Source organism: Streptopelia decaocto (genome assembly GCF_964273445.1).
Source record: "Streptopelia decaocto genome assembly, chromosome: 6".
Taxonomy (NCBI): domain Eukaryota; kingdom Metazoa; phylum Chordata; class Aves; order Columbiformes; family Columbidae; genus Streptopelia; species Streptopelia decaocto.
This window is the reverse complement of record NC_138660.1, coordinates 6,317,680-6,338,212: the sequence shown is the minus strand read 5'-3', so window position 1 is coordinate 6,338,212 and position 20,533 is coordinate 6,317,680. Positions and strand designations below refer to the sequence as shown.

Below are 20,533 nucleotides of genomic sequence, written 5' to 3'. Positions count from 1 at the left end.
GCCTTTTTTTCTTGAATCAAATTAACTACACTCAAACAGCACCATGTCCACAGCAGGCTGCTGGTAGAACATCCATATCACCAGTAATACTTTAAGTTCTAATGTGCAGGTCATGCCCACAAAGATTGTATCACCACATGTTCTGCCTCCATCATGAACCCCATTCCCAGCAGTTTTATTCTTAAAACTTCACTGTTTTTCACCAGCAAAACTGACCAGAGAGCACAGCCTGCTCACAGACACAGCACATAGCGCTCAAAAGGAAGAAAAGCCCTTTAGTCCATTCTGCATCTTTTTCCTCCAGGATCGGAGTAAATAAAGAGATCTGATACCTTGTCCCAAGCCCTGGGAAATGCCAGTGTGGCATTCGTTCCCCTCTCAACTGCTGTATAGGTTTAAACACAGGTACTTCAACATATATACCCATACATACACACAATGACAACGAATGACACTCCACCAAAAGAAATGACATCAAGCATCAGACCCATGTGACCCAAATGGGTGAGTTCTCATATAAATTGGCCTCTTTGCCCCTACAAAATCGAGGAGATGGGAGAAAGCCAGGACAGAAGGCAGGCATCGCCCTTTGCAAACACCTAACAAGCCCAACCGAAAACACTGAGCCCAGGTTCAGAAACATCCCCCACACCATGCCAGGGCAGGCAGTTAGAGATGAAAAAGACCCACCAGGAAACCTCTTCTGTAAGAGTTGATATCTCAGCTATTAAAAAAGTTTCTGTTTAAACAGACATTAATTGCATACACTCGGGAATTTCTTGGTTTTACCACTTAAAAAACACACCTAAAGACACTTAGAGGCTTTTCCTTTTTTCTCTCCCACCTTTATTTGCTCAGCAAACAACATTGTGTGCTCCCTGGATCCCATAACCTTCAGTTACTGCAACAGCAGCTTCGAAGCAGAACAGCAGTTATGTAGACACCTCACCAGGGACTGCCAAGCATCCTGGATCCTGCCCCTGCCATCAGGGCACACCATGATGCAGAACCTCACATTGCTCACTCCTCCCAAGACCTTCTCTCCCAGCCCAGGATGAATCAGAAGATGCCAATGGTACTACAAGATAAGACGACCAGGAGTGAATGCCCATTAACTCAACAACCTCCCTCTCAGGTTGAATTTGTCCCAGCAAAACTACCTGTTAGTGGTGAGGTTTGTTTATTAAAGGAGTGTTGCAAGTTTACCAGCAGATCAAGGCCTCACTCACAGCAGGTGGAAGACATGCCATAACCGCAAACACTTTGTGGCCTTTTGAAGAGGCTGTTGAGGTCAGCCCAGTGATATTTCCCATCCATTCACAGGCACACAGCATTTGCCATGCCAGTGAGAGCACTGGATGGGCATCACCTGATGGAAATTGCACAGGAGGATGCTCTCCTCTGGGGTATCAGCACAATTACAGCCAGCTGCTACAGCAAGGCTGCCCATAAAGCAGGGGTTTCAAACTAATTTTCACCAGGGGCCACTTCAGCCTGGCAGTTGCCTTCAAAGGGCCAAATTTAATTTTAGGATTGTATAAGCATAACTACTCATACATTTATACAGTCCTAAAACTACATTCAGCCCTTTGAAGGCAACCGCCAGACTGATGTAGCCCCTGGTGAAAATGAGTTTGATGCCCCTGCTATAAAGGTATCTCTGAAGACCCCAGGAAGAAGGACAGGACAAAGGGAGTCAGGAAATGTGGATCAAATCTTGGCCGTGCCATATACGTATAATTAATAAACATGCATACATACAAATGCTTATATTCACCTGTGTACATTTGTGTAGCTTTGAGCAAGTCCATTAGCCTTTAAAACCCAAGGACTGTGTAAATACCTGCGGGCAAGAGAAAGCCCAACATCTCCACCTCATCATTGCAAACAGCAAGAAACTTCAGCCAGGATGAAACCACTGAAACATCTCACCAGTCCAAGGAAGCAATTGGTGGGACCAGCCCAAAGAACTTACTGGCAGATAACCCATGATAGTTTCTGTTATGTCCCTTTACATTGCCTGATGCCTTTGCACATCTATTGGCCTCCCTCCCAAGAAGGCAGACTGGGAGTGTGTGTTCCACGCCTCAAGCCATGTGAAATCCCCCAAGAGCAGCCAGGAATCTCCTTCCCCTCTGAAAGCAGCTCATCTCCACCATGCTCAACCTCAGCTCACCCAGAAAGTAAGGTCTGAACCAAAACTTGGACACCCTTTTGCTGGGCTGGCTGTTGCCACCAACCTGCATGCACCAAGAGACCTCACCAAAGCAGCCTCTGCAGCATCTCACAGAAGGGGGGGGGCGTGAGTGGGGAATCATTTTTGGCAATGAAAATACAATGAAACATTTTGTATTGATCTATTGTGGAATGAGACATTTTTAGAGCAACTCATCTCCTCTTCCCCTCGCTTCCCCACACCCAAATTATGGACAGCAAGAAATGAGCCGAGATAATGGGCAATTTCAGATGTTCTAAACTCAGATTTTTCTTCTTCTGGAACACACGACAGTAAATGGACTGAGCTCCAGCAGAGATGCCCTTCATGTTCCCACGCCTTTTACCGGCTACAAAGAAGTTGTGTTTAACTAATGGGTAATTGGAAAAGGACTAGAAGGATGGGCAGCTACTTTGAGGAGGAAATGATAAACCAGAAGGAAGCTCTGGAAAGCATCAGCAGTGAAAGGAGATTCAAAAAACAGATGGGGATCAGACACAAGCCCCCAAAAAAGATAAGCAAGCTGGAGGGGGATCAAACTGGGAGGGAAAAGGTCTAGAGGTCTAGGTGAGGCTACTGTTACTGCTCCAGGAGAACTCTGTGGACTTTCCAGTGCACTTGCCAGGGTACAAATGTCAAACATCAAGGATAATCACGTCCAAAAAGAGGGGGAGGAAAAAACAGGAAAAACAAAAAAAAAAAGACGGGGGGAAAACAACAGAGAAAGGGAAATAAGGCTGGTGATAGTGAACTCTTCCTTAACTGTTTCAGTCCTTGAAGATAAAACAAGACCCTTAAGGAAGCTGTAGAAGTCCAAAGGTCTTTTTAGGGAACTGAAGGCTGCATATGTAGGAACCAGATGACCAGTTTTCCCAGCTCAGTTCCACAGAAGTTAGTGCACAAGCACCTTTTTGCAAAGATCGGTGCGTTTTTACTGGGGAGTGTGTATGGTACAATGTGAACCACTGATCCCACCCCTATCCCATCAAGATGTCACTGAAGTGCATCATGCTGCACGTGAAAACCTACACATATCATATACATCTATATCAAATATACACACGCACACATGCAAGCCAATCTCTGACATGCTCTCTAAATCTCTAGAGGACTAACTTTGATGGCATTAAGCAGAAGGTGGCAAGTTACTTATGCACTTGCCTATTAAGGTTTGGCAGCAGTGGGCACACAGGACCACACGGTGTGTCACCACCCAGTGCCCCACCAGCCACATGGGGTATTTGAGCCCAGCCAGGAGATCTTCCACGACCAAATACTCTTCGTGGAGAGAAGAAACTGGTCCTTCATATGCTGGGAGATGACTAATACCAGTAGATGAGTTACAGCGTGGCTTTTAACACACGACGAAGAGACATTAAGGTCATCTTGACTCTCATCTACAGCATCCCACAGCATCCCCTCCCACAGCTGACTTGCTGCTCTTTTCTTCTTTGCCTCCTACTTCTTTTCTCACTTTCTACCCTCCCCTTCAACCTTCTTTCCTTTCAGGACTTCTCACCTTCTTCCATATCCATTTACCCTCCTCTCTCTATCCACTTCTCCTGCACCTTAAACAGGCTTCTCACCACCCACAACTCCCCACTCGGGAGTCCTTTTCTTCTAGGAATCCTTTTTATCTGGATTTCAATCTCCAGCAACCACCCGTGCCCTCCCTTCCCTGGCCCTCAACTGCATATTTGTCTGCCTCAGATTGCAGACTCTTTAGGACAAGGACTGCCTTCTTCCCCACTTTAAAGCCCAGTATACATTTACAGGGCAGGTAAATGATAAATAAGCAGTCTCAGCATTTCAGGGTAGCGCAGCGTGGGCTCCCTCCACCAAGCTCCCTTGCTGTTTGCCTTTCCTCCGCCACAAACTAATCTACCCATAAGACTTTTTCTTATCTCTCAGCTACAAGGCTATCACTGAAATTTATCAGCATTCTTCAAAAAAAATAGCTGCAAAATGGAGGTGGGGAAACAAAGGGACTTTACCAGCCCTGCTCAACCCATAAGCTCAAACCACAAGATGCAGAAGAGCCTGTGGGAGCACCACAAGTGGAGAATACGGACAGAAATAACTCACTGGGATTATTTCAAACTCCACATGCCCCATTTCTATTCAGTTTTCAGTGGGTTTCTGGACAAGCAGACACATGCAGCTGTTTGCTGGGAGCATCTATCAAATCTACATTGACTTCCACCAGCTAAGTGTGTCTCTGCCTTTGGAAGGAGATTGGAAAAGAGGCAAATGGAGTGCTGAAAGATGGGGTAAGGAAATAAAAAATTATGAAAAAAAGATTACCCACAACACACAGGACACCAAGAGCTGACTATGAGGCAGCCCATGCTCCAAGGGAAAAAATAATGGTGAAGGCAAAACCCCCCATTTGTGTCACGGTTGAGCCAACGTACTGAACCAACCAGCTGTTTGGCAACAACGTCCAGGTTGTGATGGGGGATTTGCACAGCGGGAGTTGCACTTGTAAGGAATCAATGTGATAAAATGCTCACTCAACCAGGGAAAAAAAAAAAAAAATGAGGGCAGGAATACTTGCTAGACAGCTCACAGAGCTGACCCCATCAGCTGGTTTCTTATCTCATGAGAACCTGAGTTGTCTGGGGTTTCCTAACGCCCCAGGTTGCTGCTCTCTGCCCCCCTGAACTCCTCTGTCACACGGACTTCACCCCCCACATGCTCAAAAGCCATGTCCTCCTCTGTTCCTACAGTCTTAACAGCCTCTACGAGATTATCTGATGTAGTTCTCTTACACTCATATATCTCGTCAGAAAATTAGCCGATAACTAACAAAGCACTGCGGGTAGCGCGTGCGTCAGGAAGTATAAGCGATAACACTTATGCTATGAGAAACCTCATCCAGACCCTTAGGAAAAATTACAGCTCTTGTTATTGGTCTCATCTGAACTCACCAGCTATCCCCAGACTACACGGCAAACAGAAATGCCTCCACGTGAATAATTGAGGGGGGCATTCAAACCACCCTGCGATTAGAGATGGTCACTGACTCAGCAACAAGAAAGATGCAATGAAAATTAAGAACAAAAGCCAAGGGCAAAACAATCATCTAGAAAACAACAGGAGATCACGTATGAACAATCAAACCAAACCCTTCCGCGCTGAATGCATTTTTCTGCATTTCAGCGTTTCACGAGATAGAGATTGAAGAGCTGGTGCTTAATGCTGTCCCCAGAGACTTGCTGTGGAGTTTTTACATCGCTCAGCACCTTGTACATAAAAGGGCAGCAGCGGCAACGCTCCTGGTGAACTCCCAATGGCCATGCTGTCTGGCAGGTACAGCTAAAAAAGCCATTTTTGGAAAATATTGCCTTTTTATAGCTTATCTCAGAGCAGACAGCTGCTCCACATCTCTAGAAATAGCAGAATTTAACAGCCATGTTTGCACGGACAGATTTTAAAGGTTCCATCCTCTAAGAAACAACCTACACATCCAGAAACAGGAGGCCAGATTTGTTTTGATACTGGAACCCCCTTCCATATGCTCAGCATGCCCACGGATTTGCAGAAGCCGTGCTCTGAAAACGGGATGTTCATTCAGCAACAGGCGACGTGTAACTTGCGTTTGCCTTCCTACAGAGTCTGTTCCCAGCACAATCTGTGGCAAAATAGCACACGATTAGGCTGATGCTGCCTTTTGCTGAAAATCATTGGCATTTTATAAATAAAATAGTGGTGGAGGAGAGCATTAAACACTGGAAAAACAAGACTAATAAGTAAAAACACCCCACAGCTGATCAGCACCTCTCTGTTTTTCCTCTTCAGATGGAGCAAGCCAGGATCAGATCCCAAAACACTGTTAGGATTTGTTTGAGATCATAAAGACAGAGCCCCGGGCTACATTCCCAACTCAGCCCCACAGCTGCAAACCCCAACCCCACGGGCTTGGAGGAGCCACTTCACCCAGCTCTGTCGTGTTTGTGAGTGTGACGGGGATGTGTTGTTTTCTTACCTTTTAGCAATTACAAGCCTTTTTAGATAAAAAGCACCAAACTCCCGTGAATTTAACACTGGAAGAGCCGATGCTAAGGACATTAAATGGCTTTGAAAGTAACAGGTCCCTGCAAAATTCCCATGGTACCACCTTTTAACAGCAACAGTTGGACCAGCTGCCTACATCACCTTCCTCATTATGAGATTTTTTTTTTTTAACTGAATGAAGAGGTACTAAAGACAATGACCTGCTGTGAAATGACCAAAATTCCCATGCAAACAACCCATTAGTAGTGTTCAAATGCAATTTAAATTACTAGTTGTTAAAGTGCTCCTCAATTTCATGGTAAGTTTCCAAGGAAAATTACATGCTATGTACTATTTAATTGATTGTTTTATACTTCTTAGCATCCATTTATTCCCTCCTCCCGTCTTTTCCTTAATTTCAAGGGATGATAATGACTTTTCAGGGAGGAAGGAGGAATGGCTAACCGAGTAGGAGAGGGATTTACCTGTAGAACAAGGATGTAGGAGGGAAGGGGCGGCCAGAAATGGGCAGCTCCACTGGAACTTGTCCCTGTGACATTTTCACAGTAGGGGTGTGAGACAGCACAGCACGAGGACTCCTTTCCTCCTCACCACAGGCAGCCAGGCTTTCAAAACCTGATGTTTCTTTAAAAAGTAGTCATCCCTCTCATGTCAAGCAATAAGCAACTGGGGAGCCTTATGCACAGTTAACTATTAGGAGATGGCGGTAAAGCAACAAGAGCAACTTGTTTCCTCCCCCCGGGCACGCTAGTCCTTGAACCGACACGCTCACTGGAGACAAACAAGTTTTTCCTCACTTGGGAGATCTCATCCCAAATGCACATACCTAGTTCACAGGAGCAAATTCCCCTCTCAAAGATACTGGAGAATTAGGCTGCGAGAGAGACCTCCTGCTGCTTGCAACAGCTGTTACACAGGAATGTGTACTATAAAGCTAATAACAACAGACATTTCTTAAAAGCCTGCACTCTGCTCAGATCCCAGGAAAAAGCAGCAGTACAATTAGGTAAGGTGCCATCTGGAAATTCCTGAAGTAACAATACATGCTGAGATCATGTCACACACCAGCAAGACACATCGCCTTTACACAATACGCAACACGACTCGGTTTACCTTTAAGCAACCAATGCAGAAATATTTTGTGGTCAGAAAAGTATGATTTTATTAGAGTAAACAAGATGGGTTTCACAGTACCACTCGGCAAGAGGCTGCGACGTGCCTCCCTGTCTGCGAGAGCTGAACGTGAGCTATCACATTAAAATGGGAGATTTGCACTTCTCCCAGATTTGCCGCACGGTGCCTCAGTTTCTACACCCACGTACCAGGGTAATACAGCTTTCCCCAGTCTGCGGGCATGATTTAGTGCTTAAGGGCTCTGAAACTTTGCCTACGGAAATGCAAAGTATCAGATGTGTAGAGCCATCTAGGTTCATAACCTTGTCTCGCCTTCATCCCTTCCATGCCCATGTGTGCTAGCCCCATGCTGCCTGGGGCAGCTTCTCTTACCTGCTGTGGGGCACGTACACCCAGTCCTTCACACGCTAAATCCCCTCACAGCACCTGAGTCACACAGTGACAGTGTCACTAATTCACCAAATCCTGTTCAGTGCCAGCCCCGGATCGATCGGTCCAACAACTGAGATGAAGGACGGGCCGTGAACCAATCTTCCTTACATTGGAGCTAAAGCAAATCCTCTGCATTTAATACATCATTAGAAGTCACTGAGAGGAGCTCAAGAAAGGCAGGCACGGAGCTCTCGGAGCACGCTCGAGGTCCAGCGCCATGGAAGGCTTCTCACACTCAAGTGTTTACAGGGTGCCAGGCTGCAGGAAGAAAATCTTTAGACAGCTGTATTAATTTACAGGTCAGCCCTTAATGGCTCTGTTCCTGGAGCAGAAGAAAACCCGCTGTGGATCCTGGTTAGCATCAGTGATCACTGGGTCTGCCCAGGTCCTGGAGAAATACCAGATGGAGAGACCTGGCAGCCTGCAGTCCTGGCCGTGGGCATCCTCCGGAGCTCTGCAGCCCTCCCAGCACCCATCAGGGGACACAGGTGGGGAGGTCATCCTTCACAGTCCATCCGGCTCTGAGGTCACATCCTCACAGCGGTGCGATGGTTGTACAGCGAATAATCAGCACGTGAAGATTACCAGCCCCAGCGTGCTTCCCCAGGAGTGCCAGATGAGCACTGCCCTGACCCCTGGGTTACAGCACCCAGGCACTGCTCATCCTTGTCTTCCAACAAGCAGCCTGCCCTGGCGAGCGGGAAAGGCAAGAAACTGTGAGAGGAGCAGAACATCATCTTTTCCAGTCCCACTGTGATGTCCCCAAAACACCAAGCTTGGCCACAAGCAGCTGGCGAAGGCTGGATGTACCACCTCCACGTCCACCAGAAGCAGGGGCTGCCAGGGCACAGCCGAGCGAGGGAAGTCCTGCGTGGGCAGGAGGCATCGCACAGGGCCACACGAACAACGGCAAAGCACAGTGCACGAGGAGCGACACAGACCACCACCGCTTTGCACCACCATGCACCACAGAGGACAGGTGGCTGGGCTGAGGCTTCAGGTGCTGCAACAGCTCCATGGGCCTCCCCGGCACCCTGTTTTCCACCCCATCACCTACACTGCCCGTGCAGGCTGTACACTCTTTAGGACAACAGTTCTTTCCTTTGCACGGGTACCAAGCCCAGCACAGTGTGGCCCTGACCTCAAAAGCTGCAGTAATCCAAATAGCTTGTTGAAACAACAAGGATTAAAATGCAGCTAAAGTCTGCAAACTCCCAACAGGTCCTGCCTGCAGGAATATGCTCCAGGAGTCCCTTCATCACCTTTTGTGGCTGAGTGCTTTCCAGTTCACCTCCCATCCTGGTGCAGAACTAAGCCAAGTATCTTTCCCTGCCCAGAAAAATCAAGCCAGTTTCACACCTCACGGACCTGCTGCAAATCCACGTCTCTGGAAAACCAAACTTCACACTGAGGATTAATCCCTATTTAAAAGGGCAAAAGAAAACCAACAAGAGATTCAACTTTCTGACAAAGGTCTTCAATTTAAAACAGGGAGATCACGATAACAACAGGTTTGAATTAGCCTAAAAACACCAATTAGCCCAGAAAACACAGGCATCACTAACCAGCAGCAGGAACTATAAACCTTTTATCACCAATGCCCCTTCCCAAGTTAAAGGACAAATCACAGTGCTCTCTGTCCAAGGCACAGGGCTGGCTGCTCTGCAGCCCCGAGAGCAGCGTTAAAAACACTCTATATGTGTTACATGCTCCAAATGGCAAGAGGAATGTGGGATCCCCACTCCAGATTCCCCGGCGTGGTTTTAGCTGCCATGAACAAAACGGGAAGCAAGAGCATCTTCCAGGTTCCCTCCGCGCCCCTGACTATCTGGATGAACTGTAGTTTCCTTTCAGGAAAGAGAAAGGAGAGGGGGGAGGGAAAAAGAAGCAGAAAGCTGAGTTATCAGACAGAGGAAAAACTATCAGATCAAGGAAAAACAAAGAATAACAGGAAAAAACAAACAAACACACACCAGATCTTCATCCAGTTACAGCAGCTAAACTCCTCCAGGTCCCTAACAAAACAGAGTTGAATGTAAACATTTGAGAGAAATATACCCATATATTATGCAGCCTTTTTAACACAAACTCTTGCTTAGGAGACAGAAATCATACTTAAGCTATACTTTACTTGCTGACCACACGCATATATACTCATTTAACTCTACAGTGCTCTGCTGCTTTGCCACATTAGCCAGTTAAACTAAAAGGAAGAGCGTGACTTAACGGGAGCTGGCTTAAATTATCTTTATACCAAGGCCTGAATAAACATTTTGCCTTTGAGATCAATCCACATATCCAACTGTTCCTGCTACGGAAGGTTTCATTAGGTCCCTTGCTGCTGACTGCACATGCCTGCCTCCACCAGCAATGCACACGCTTTGATGCAATCCATCTGACTAAACAAAACCAAACAAAAAAATCCCAAGTTTCTTGCTAAAGTAGCAATGATGCACTTACCAGCATCCAGGCAAGCTCCTTCACTAACACGCTTCCCTCTCCAGCAGATTGAATTTGGAATAAGGTCCAGGAGCAAGAGAGAACTGAAAACTGACCAAAACAAGCTTCCAAAACAAGAAAGGAAGGGGGAAGGGGGGGGGGAAACCCACAACCTTACTACAGGAATTCAAATCCTGCTTCTACCAGACCCTGAGTCACCTCCCCTCCCTTCCAATAGATCAGAGCAATGGGTAAACATTTCCAAATATGGAGATCAAAACTCCAAAGGATGTCAAAAAAAAAAAAAATCACCCTTCTCTCCCTGGCTTTGGCACAGGGATGACTTGCCCCTCTGGAGCTCGAGCTGAACACATCGCTGTTGCTGACCCCTGAACACATTGCTGTTGCTGACCCACGGACAGCCAGGACACAAAGCCATGCGTCGCTGTATTGACCTGCACATCAGTGGCTCCTGGCTCAGTGGGTGACGCTGCATCTCTGTCCCCTCCCAGGGATGCCCAGGGAGATGCCACAAGGCAGTTCCAAGAGCCATCATCCTTTACCCCCTACAGCAGGGGTGTGAAACTCATTTTCATCGGGGTCCACATCAACCTTGCAGCTGCCTTCAAATGTAACTACTACATTTATACAGTCCTAAAATTACATTTGGCCCTTTGAAGGCAACCACGAGGCTGATGTGTCCCCTGGTGAAAATGAGTTTGACACCCCTGCTCTACAGCAAACCTTCCTCTCATCCCTCTACTTATCAGCAGAAAACCACCCAGAACTATTTTTTGGAGTGCTCTTCGAAGGCAAACAGGCAAATTCCAGCTGTGTTTATAGTGACACTAGCTCAGCAGCAGAAAAAGCAAGGCTCAGCCATCAATCCCACAAGAGAGGTCCTGCTGCCAGGTCCCACACTGCCTGCTCACCTGGAACAGGGAAAGATTCCCTGACCTGCTCATCGAGCTGGTGCTTTGCAAAAAACTTGTATTTGATTTTGCTTCCCAACATGTAAAAGATACGTCTGTAGAAAGGAACACACTGCTTGGACAAGGCAAGATGTCCCTACAGGGACAAGGAGCCCAGGATGGCAGCATCCTTCAGCTCCTTGCTTAGACACACAATGCAGCATCCCTCGGCATCACCCAGCCACCCCACACCTGGGACAGGGGCTAGAGAATCAATGCTTAAGCCCATACAGCAAATTCAGGAGGCAGAACAGTTATTCTTAAGGGGCACAACTGTCCCTGCAGAGCCTGTCTGCACACAGGAGCAATATACCCATCCCACAGGCATCGCTCCTTGGCTGCAGCAGCCGACCTGCGGGCAGCAAGGAGAGGCAACGGCCTCCTGGTAGCTGCAGCCATCAGCTCCAGGAGCAGGCAGCCTCTCAGGAATGTGCAAATCAGGAGGTTTTCAAGGGGAACAGGCTGCCCATGCGTCCAACCAGACCAGAGTGATTCCCCAGCACCACCCACAAGATGCTATTGAATTTATAGGGAAGGAATTCCAGAGCTGACTCTGCCCATGTATGGCCAAAACAAACCGTAAAAAAGCAACATCACAGTACATCTGGCTTTCACTGGTACTGAAGCACAGGCTTCAGGAGGAGCCAATATCCTGCAGTGACAGAGGCTGTACAGTTACCTCCAGTTACCAGGCAGAGGTCAGGGGCCCATGGCAGCCTGAGTTTAGCCCCTGATGTCACAGGTGACAGAAAACATGTAAACCTTTGCTTTAGAAGAAAACAAATCTTCCTGCCTTTTTGAATAAGAATCACTTTTATCTTAGTGATCCATCACTACCATTGCAAAAATTAAATCTTGCCAGGCAGCACCAGCACATGTCCATTACAAGGCAGCTTTAAAGAGCCAACAGTCCAAGTGACACTAAGTGGTACACAAGGACAACGTCAATAATGAATGCACAGGCTAGGACTAACTCTCAGTGTGCAGCTGATCAATTATTTGTCTAAAAACTTGTTAAAACCTCCCCCAGAGCCATGCACCCCAGCCAGTAGCCAGGCCACCAGGAGCATTCTCCATGGTCAGAAACAGAGATGTTCTGAGCACAGTGGTAGGAGATGCTCCAAAACCATGGCAAGAAGGGTCAAGGTTTTACAAACTCTGGCTCAGTTTTCCAGCACTTTGCAGAAAACAATTCCCAAGGTATTGCTTTTTGCAAGGACAAACAGCAGGATGAAGTAAGGAACAAGGTAAGTCAATGAAGGGAACAAAAGCGTGGAGGAGGAACACCTGGAACAGAAGAAACCCCATCCCAGGCACACACCAGCCCTTGCTGCTCTGGGATCCCGCAGCACAAACAGATCAGGGTTCTCCTTAATGGTTAAATGCCACTGCCTCGCCTGCCCTGCCAGTGAGGGAAATATTAGCTGTGTCAGCTCAAGAGGCAAAGGGCTTACCGAACCAGAGAGGAATGCAGGCGGCAGTGGCACAGGCAGTGGGGACAGGGAAATGAAACCCGGGGGAACGTGGGCTGCTCGCACTGCCCCTGCACAAGGGTCAGGCAGGGTACGTTTTACGGCTCCTGGAGATGAAACCTGGGACTAACAGCTTCGTGACCTTAGAAGGACTCCCATGCTAGACATGAATATAGCTGTTAGAGGGGCTGGGAGGTCAGGGGCCTGAGGACAAGCCATTTCCCAGCTCCTGGCAAGCAGCCCGGTGCTGCTTTTCAATAAGCACAAGTCGTACCCGTCAGACCGGGAACAAGCATGAATCTCCTCCGAGCAGGATTTGCTAATCAGAGACCCACCACGTGGCGATTCCCCAGCTTCACATTCCTGGGGATGGGGATCTCCCCTTGGTTTCCCAGCAAGGGTGTTACGGTGTTCGTTTTAAACAGCAGTACCTAAGGATAAGCTGGGGCTCAGTGCCTCAGATTTAGAGCACCATCCACCCCAAATGACATACAGGAGAGAAACTACAGGGATAGACACATCCATGGTCCAATCACAGCCTAACCAGGAGCTCCCGGCTACGTGGCACAAACAAGTCCCTCTCCTTGCCACAGTCCTGACTCTGGAAAGTAAAAGCTCAGGGGGCTGAGAATAAAATCCACCTCAAGCCTCCTGCACAGCAGTACAGATCGTTATCAATCAGCCACCAGGTCAGGCGTGGCTAATTTCATTTAGATGACATTACATAAGTAGGATGGCTGAGAATATTTGATTCATGAAAACATCTTGAAGGGGCATAGAGCACAACTTGTGTGGCATACAGAACACATGGACTGCTGCAGCGTCAGGGGAACACAGACAGCATGGATCAGGAATGCTCATATACACACATGCCCAACTACACACACACACGCCTCTTCCCCCAACATGCACAAAAGCAGACTTGGGACTTGGAAGCTCAAGTCCTGTGCAGCCAAAAGTTAGCACAAATGTTTGTGACAGTTCCACTTTGCAGGCAAAGGCAAAGACCGGGTGCAGAGGAATAAATATAGAAAGAAGTCAGGCAGGCAAAGCAGGTGCTGGCTTGTAAAACCTTGGCCAGAAAGGCTCCCCAGGAAGTTGAATCTGGTAGTTGTGCAACAGCTCCACAGAAAGACAGAAGAGATGGAAAAAGAAAAAAAGAGAACATGAATGCATATGCATTATTTTATGGCCATATATAGTACATACAGACGTTTGGTATATACACCCCCAAGCTCTCATATGCCACCATATAGCATATACTATTACGCATTGTGCATCTTTGTTTCCATGTGCTTAGATTTGTACAGCATATGTGTGTGTATATATATATATATATATATATATGTATTGTGCATTTCTCATGCGTGCATTCATCATTACCCCCCACAAAACCTATCTGTGCATGCTATCACGCTCCACAGAGCATGTCTAAAGCCTCAGCACCATAGTCTGGGACAACTTCTGAACACTTGCAGCATCTCGCTGCTAAGCCCTTCCCTGCCAAAGCCTCTGGGTGCAAGCACCACCAGGGAATCACCAGTTTGTCTTATATTTTCCAGTGATCCCACCCCCACACACACTCTCCACACTCCATTAGGAGAGGAATTCATCTCTTTGTAGAGAATCATGAACAAAGTGCCACTGTCAGAAAAGCCACAGATCCTTCTGAGAAGTTGCCCCTTGCGTCTGTGAAACGTGTTTACGTACCAGTTCTCACGCTGCACAGCCTGGTTGGTGGGATGAACTCAGAGTAGGGCTTCTGGAGACACGTGGGGCTCTACTAGAGTCACGACTTTGGGTTTCTTTCCCAGCCCTGCGAAGAGAGAGAGATAGCCGTGTGATGCATGCCGGATGGGCCTCCCAACAGCTCATTTCCAAAACTTGCAGTTTAACCCACACAGCTTCTGGAAAACACAGTGTTTTCTTCCCTAGCTTTCTTAGGCAGAAGCCTCCAGACTCTTGGACTCCTTTTGGCACCCCCCCAAAAGCAAGCATCACCAACTGGGCCAACACCAGCTGGCAGCTGCCACAGCTTGACCAACAACTTGCACCTCCTCAAGCCACAGCTCCTTTACTGCTCCTAATGTCCTTGAGAAGCGGTAGGTAAAAGGAGACTGTAAAAGAGGCATAAAATAAGAGAAGAAGGTGAATCTATCGCCCATCTCTGTGACCTCTTGCACAGTGAAGGAGCTGGGAGGCATCATTTAATTTGGTTTGAAGCTCATGGGGTTTACCATCACCATGACCAGAGCTACACCGCCATCCTGTTCACCCCGTCCTCCACCTTGGCACAGCCTTTTCTCTGAGGAGCTCTGCCCAATTCCCATCAGAGACTGCCTCGCTCTTTCCTGTAGCTGCAAAGCAGACACGACCCTTTCTTGAAGCGACCAACTAGGTGCAGTTTGTCCCCTCTGCAGGAGATGAAGGTAGAGCAGCAGAGACAGCCGGGCCACACGACGGCCGTCTTGCATGTGACGTGCTGGGACACAGCACTGAGTGCATCCCATGGAGACGGGCGGCATCTGAATCGTACACTCCTTCCTGCTGGCATCCTGTCCAAGCCGCATCCCGGACACCCTGACAGCCCTATCTCTGCTCATGACAAGCACTGGCTTGCCTTGTCATTGCTGCTCAGCAGAGAAAGTTACTATTATTTGCTGTTGTAATGATGGAAAGGCTCAGTTCAGGCTTACATTTGTTGTACCTGTGCTGTTCATGAGGGTGCATGCAAGCCCACAAGTCTACAACCAATGTGCAGCAAGATGCAAAAAAGTGCTGGCAGTTCACAGCCCGTGTCCCTCCTCCCTGTCACCCGGTGGGACATCTTCCTGCCCCTGGCAGCACCATTTGCCCTTCACCCCACACCCGATGCTATAGCAGCCAGGAGAGCAACAGGGCTCTCACCTCTGCTGAACTCTGGTAGATCTCCATTATGCCAACACCACAAGAGCATGATGAGGTCCATCCTGGCCAAGGAGGCACCTTCCCAGCTCAGTCCCTGCAGTAGCACGCAGCCCTGGCTTCCCACAGGGCTGGACAGGTATAAAAGTCCCCAGGACCTTCAACTCGCCCCTCAGGTGTGACGAGGACAAATTCAACGGGAGATCACAATGGCTTCTCCCACTCACTGCAAGCTTGGGATGAAGATGAGTAACTGCAGGGTTTTATTGCCGCTGAACTTAGCCAAAGAGCAATTTCTCGCCATCCATCAAGGAGGAGACAAGTACAAGCAAATATTATGGTTATGCATGTTTATTTTTCATTTTAAAATGATGTAGAGTTATATACAATTTAGGTCCTTCCCACAGGTTCCTGGCAAAATGCCCTTCAGTCTTATCTGCAAAGGCAGAAGACAACAACATTCCCCTCTGGTTCCAACACCATTTCAATTCAACCCACAACAGCACCTCCGGGAGCTCCAGGTAAGACAATATTTCTTGGGACCCAACCTGTGTTTAGAAGATCCTGGCTCAGGCTTGTCTTTCACTAAGTTTAATTCAAGAAGTGTTTACAAGATCAGTTATAGGATTTGGCTAGTTGAACTGCATCTGCCTGGCTCTACTTTTCATGCCAGCTGTTCCCATCACCTTGTGACTGTGGTTCCTGCAGTAAGAAGAGCAGGAGCCCATGTGCCCTCCCCAAGCCACCCAGCTGAAACCTGCTGTGACACCACCCTCCCCAGCAGCCAGTGGGGCCAGGCATGGTCCCAGAGGGACAGCAACCCACTCTTGCACGGGCATATGGTCCCTCCTGGTCACACATCCACTGCTGGGCAGGACAGGAACAGCTCGACTGGTCACAGCAACATGCATCTGACATGGTCTCTCAAACTACTCCATTTGTGACCCCATTTCTTTAGCACAAGGCTGCAAAACTCAGTCTGGGTCTTTGAGCATGGAAATACTCAGAAATACTCAGTAGAGGACATACCCAAGGTGCCAGAAGAGCTGCACATCTGCTGCATGACAAGCCATCACACCATGATACCAGCGCTAAATCAGAGATCTTCAAGACATGATCTCAACAAGCATTTCTTGTTGGGGAGCATTTCTCAAGACTTGAGGTCCCCAAAGCCCAAGATCAGCACAGCTCCTCTCAGTTGCCTGTACGCATCCCTCAGCAAGGAGCACCGCCAGAGCCTTGCACCAAAGAGGACTACATGGAGGCTTACCAAAGCAATGCCTTAATCACATCGGCTCTGTTGGGGAAGCAGGCAAGAGATACAGATCTTGAGAGACAAAAACAAGTCCCAACAAAGGGTCTGCCCCTTGCAGCCACACTCATTCCTGCTTTGGCTCAGGTAGGACAAGACAAATGAGTGCAGATGTACCAAAATCACTGCAATCTATCCCAGTATCCCAGCACAAGTCTTTCCCTCACTGAAGTCCTTGGAGAAATACATGCAAGGACCATCCCTATGGAGCCACCTCTGTGTTTCATCAAACCCCCAACAACCTTTACAGGGAATATCCAGGTGCTTTGACAACAGAAACAGTAACAAAGGGCAGACTTTTAACTCTAGAAAACTGAGTTCCTTCTAGCTCAGATCCACCACAACAGATGCTCAGTGCACTGCTAATTCCCATTTTCATCTTGCAACAAGACTTCCCAGCTTTCCAGCACCGTCCTGCAAGAGATAACAGTGGGAAAGCCTCTTTGGTGACACAGCTTTACCCTGCCGAGCTCCCACCTGGCGTAACTCAGTCTAACTCTTGTGCCTCCAGATCACCAAGACTTCAGAGTCTATATACACCTACTCATGCACATCTGCATCTTCATTTTTACGCTTAACACAATACAGACCACTTATTTAAATGCACCATTTCAAGAGGCAATGTATCATTTAAAAGCAGCTTAAAGCAAATGCCCAGACAGCAGGAATCAGCTATCACAGCCAAAGCCTTAAGTAAAGCCTGTGAACAAAGTATTCGAACACATATTTACCAAAACAGCATAGCTTTTGCAGAAGAGTTTTTTCATTTCTTTTTTTCCAGCTAGTTATATTCAAGGTACAGTTCATAAAAGGCAAAAAATGTGAATAGAAGTTTAAAAAGCCATTCCAAACTGAAAGGAAAATAAGGTGGGAGGCTGAGATCTATGAAATCTAAAATGCTTAAAGACGTGATGATCAGAAACAGTCCGTTCACTCGCTGGCTAATAAGCAAGGTTTCCTGTTTGCAGATTTAAATCTAAAAACAATAGTTCACAATGCCTGAATTTAAACATCAATCATTTTTTAAGGTTTGAGCTTTCTTACATTGTTCAAGTTTTTCAGAAATGGACAGTTTAAAACATCTGCAAGAATTCCAAGTTTCACAGAAGTGCAGTCAGCACTTTCAACGAATAATGCATCCCTAGCTTAACTTCACAGTGGTCACTTAGAAATTGAAGTAGCCAGACTCCCCAACCCCTTTAAAAGGAACTTTTACCCATGAAAATAACTTCAGCAAGTGCTAATTACATTTCTCACATAACAGTCTGGTTGACTGGCATCTGTTTTTCTGACTGTTGAAAAGCTGCATTCACTATTAAATCTTCTTTACACTTGAAAGTGTTACCAATACTCAGAGTTGCCTCTTTTTCAATTGGTATGGCTATACTTGTAGAATCCCAAGCACGAACACCAGTTAAACTGGGATAAAGCAGCCTCATGCTGGGATCCTTCTTCCCCATTCCTTCTCAGAGCAGATGGCTCAGCCTGACCATCACAAGGGAAATTGTTTTAACCGTTCCAGTCACCAATTTTAAGTGCAGACAAGCTCCCAGCCACTCAGCCATCGGGTCTCTCCTGGATGATTGGCAGGTGCGCACCCAGGTCCCCAGATGGCAACCCCATTCAATCTGACCTTTTCATTTTAAATTAAAAACACTTAAAAGCCTGCCCTGTTCTGACATACGTATTTTTATGTCTTTCCCACACGGTGCCAATATATCTGTTATTTGCTGGCCAAAGTCCCCAAATTCAGAAACCTCATGTTATCTACTGCACTGACAGAGCCTGGATCCTCAGCTGTTCTGGCCACGACCAGCACTGAGGGAACTGTCTGAGGGCTCCACGTCTTCACGCATAGGAAAATCAGATCCTTTATATGCAAAGCACAATTCGGAGTCCAATTCTGACTTAAAATTCAACTTATATGCACAGGTAGCCTTATACTTGAATACAGCTGCCTGGAGACATGGACTGCTCTTGCTGTCCCGAGACACTGATGCCTGTAGGGTCTGGCCCTAACTAACAGCTTTGTTTACTTCTGTGCATCTCAGGTTTCATTTATTTAACTGCTCGATTCAAAAGTACACTGCTGAAGTTATCTAATAAAAAGATCACACAAGATAACAGGAGCTGGAGACGCATTTCCTCCGCTCTGCTGCCAGCAGAGGCACCTGCTCTGGGAGTCACCAATGCAAACAGCAACAGCCAATACACCCGGCCGCTGCCTTTTGGGAGGCCAGATCCTGCACTGGTGTAAAGCAGCGATTATGCGAATGGTGAGTTTCAATCTGCAAGGAAACATACACCCCTCCCTTATCATACTCAGCATGGAGCTGCTTTCAAATCCGCCACAACCGCACGTGTCAAAATTAGCCGTAACGGGACTTATCGCTTCCGAACTCCTGGTCCGGCCCTCGTGCTGGAGGAAGGCTGATGCTGGCCACAGCACAGACCATCAGCTCCGGTGGGGGAAATTAGCTCCAATTCACTGGCAGCCCCTGCACACTGCATTAAAGCATTGCTCCCCGGGAGCCCCGGGGTGCTGCAGCAGTGGCACATCTGGCTTCAGATCCATGGGATTCATTTTTATCTTTGCTGCCACACCTGATTTTCAGGCTTGGCCCAGAGTTCATAAAATTAGATTAAAACAAGAGAAAAAAAGGAGCGAGGGGGTAGCTGAAGGAGAGACCGCTCCAGCACGCTCCTTCAGGCACAGCAGCACCAAAGTGATGAGATCCAGCTTGCACCAAAGGGATGGCATCCAGGTTCCATGGGCAGAGATTGATGTACTATAACAAACAAAAAAATGATGTGGGGCAGGTCATGTTATATTTAAGCAGTATCCAAGGAAGCTGCGAGACAGCCCTACCTAGAGCACTACAGGGACCAGGAGCCACCCCACCATCTCTCAGCCAAAGCCACTGGGCAATGGTTGGGGACTAACCCATCAGCCGCACCAATCATGTCATAACTCCGTTATTTCAAACACATGAGGTCAGCTATCACAGAAAAGAAGGGTGTCTAAGGAACGAGAGGAATCAGCACACCTATGCCAGAAAGGCTGTGTGTCCCTTGCTGAAGCGACCTTTCAGCAGCTCCCCATCACTGCCAGTGATTTACGTGTCTGTAATTCACACCAGGACTGGACCCTGTATTTTCAAGCACAGACTACCAGCCTCACACTGTTCACACTCCCTCAGTCTACTGGAAGTGCAAGATTTTCAAAACAGCCCCATTGATTTTTTTTTTTTTATATAGTTTTCCCACCCCCATTTGCTGTCTGCATTTCACCAATTTCACCAAGCCTGGTCAGACAGACCTTGAGCAAGAGGGAAGCAGTTTCACTTTCTCACTCAAATGCACCCCGGCTTCTTGATCACAGATGGGTAACTGATTTCACTTTCAAGCTCTCATGCAGCATCAGAGCCTGGATTTCAAATAAAGGCTAATATTTTGCAATTCAAAACAAAAACAGTAATTTCCCCCCCACCCCACCAGGAACCATCCTCATCAAGCAGCACCAACAGAATACTGCTCTAACGTGCTCCCCACATCTTAAGATGTTAGGTCAAGAAAAAATAGACCAACAGTGATCAAGAGCACAAGGAAGCAGTGGAGAAATACTATTCCCCAAGGC

The 20,533-nt window shown here is 47.5% G+C and overlaps 1 protein-coding gene across 14 annotated transcripts in view; it reads right to left on the bottom strand.

The window, feature by feature from the left end:
* The window catches only part of LPP (LIM domain containing preferred translocation partner in lipoma), a 343,879-nt gene that overhangs the window by 305,472 nt on the left and 17,874 nt on the right, over positions 1–20,533 (bottom strand). For 7 of the 14 annotated variants that reach the window (XM_082055343.1, XM_082055335.1, XM_082055348.1 and 4 more), the window contains exons 2-3: positions 14,391–14,496; positions 13,753–13,802 (exon numbers count right to left, since the gene is read on the bottom strand). The exons of 1 other annotated variant lie outside the window; for it this stretch is intronic. The gene's annotated coding sequence lies outside the window, so the exon portion shown is untranslated. Of the gene's footprint in view, positions 1–10,258; positions 11,673–13,752; positions 13,803–14,390; positions 14,497–20,533 lie in introns of those variants that run through there. 6 more of the 14 variants (XM_082055346.1, XM_082055338.1, XM_082055339.1 and 3 more) reach the window with 3 other exon arrangements.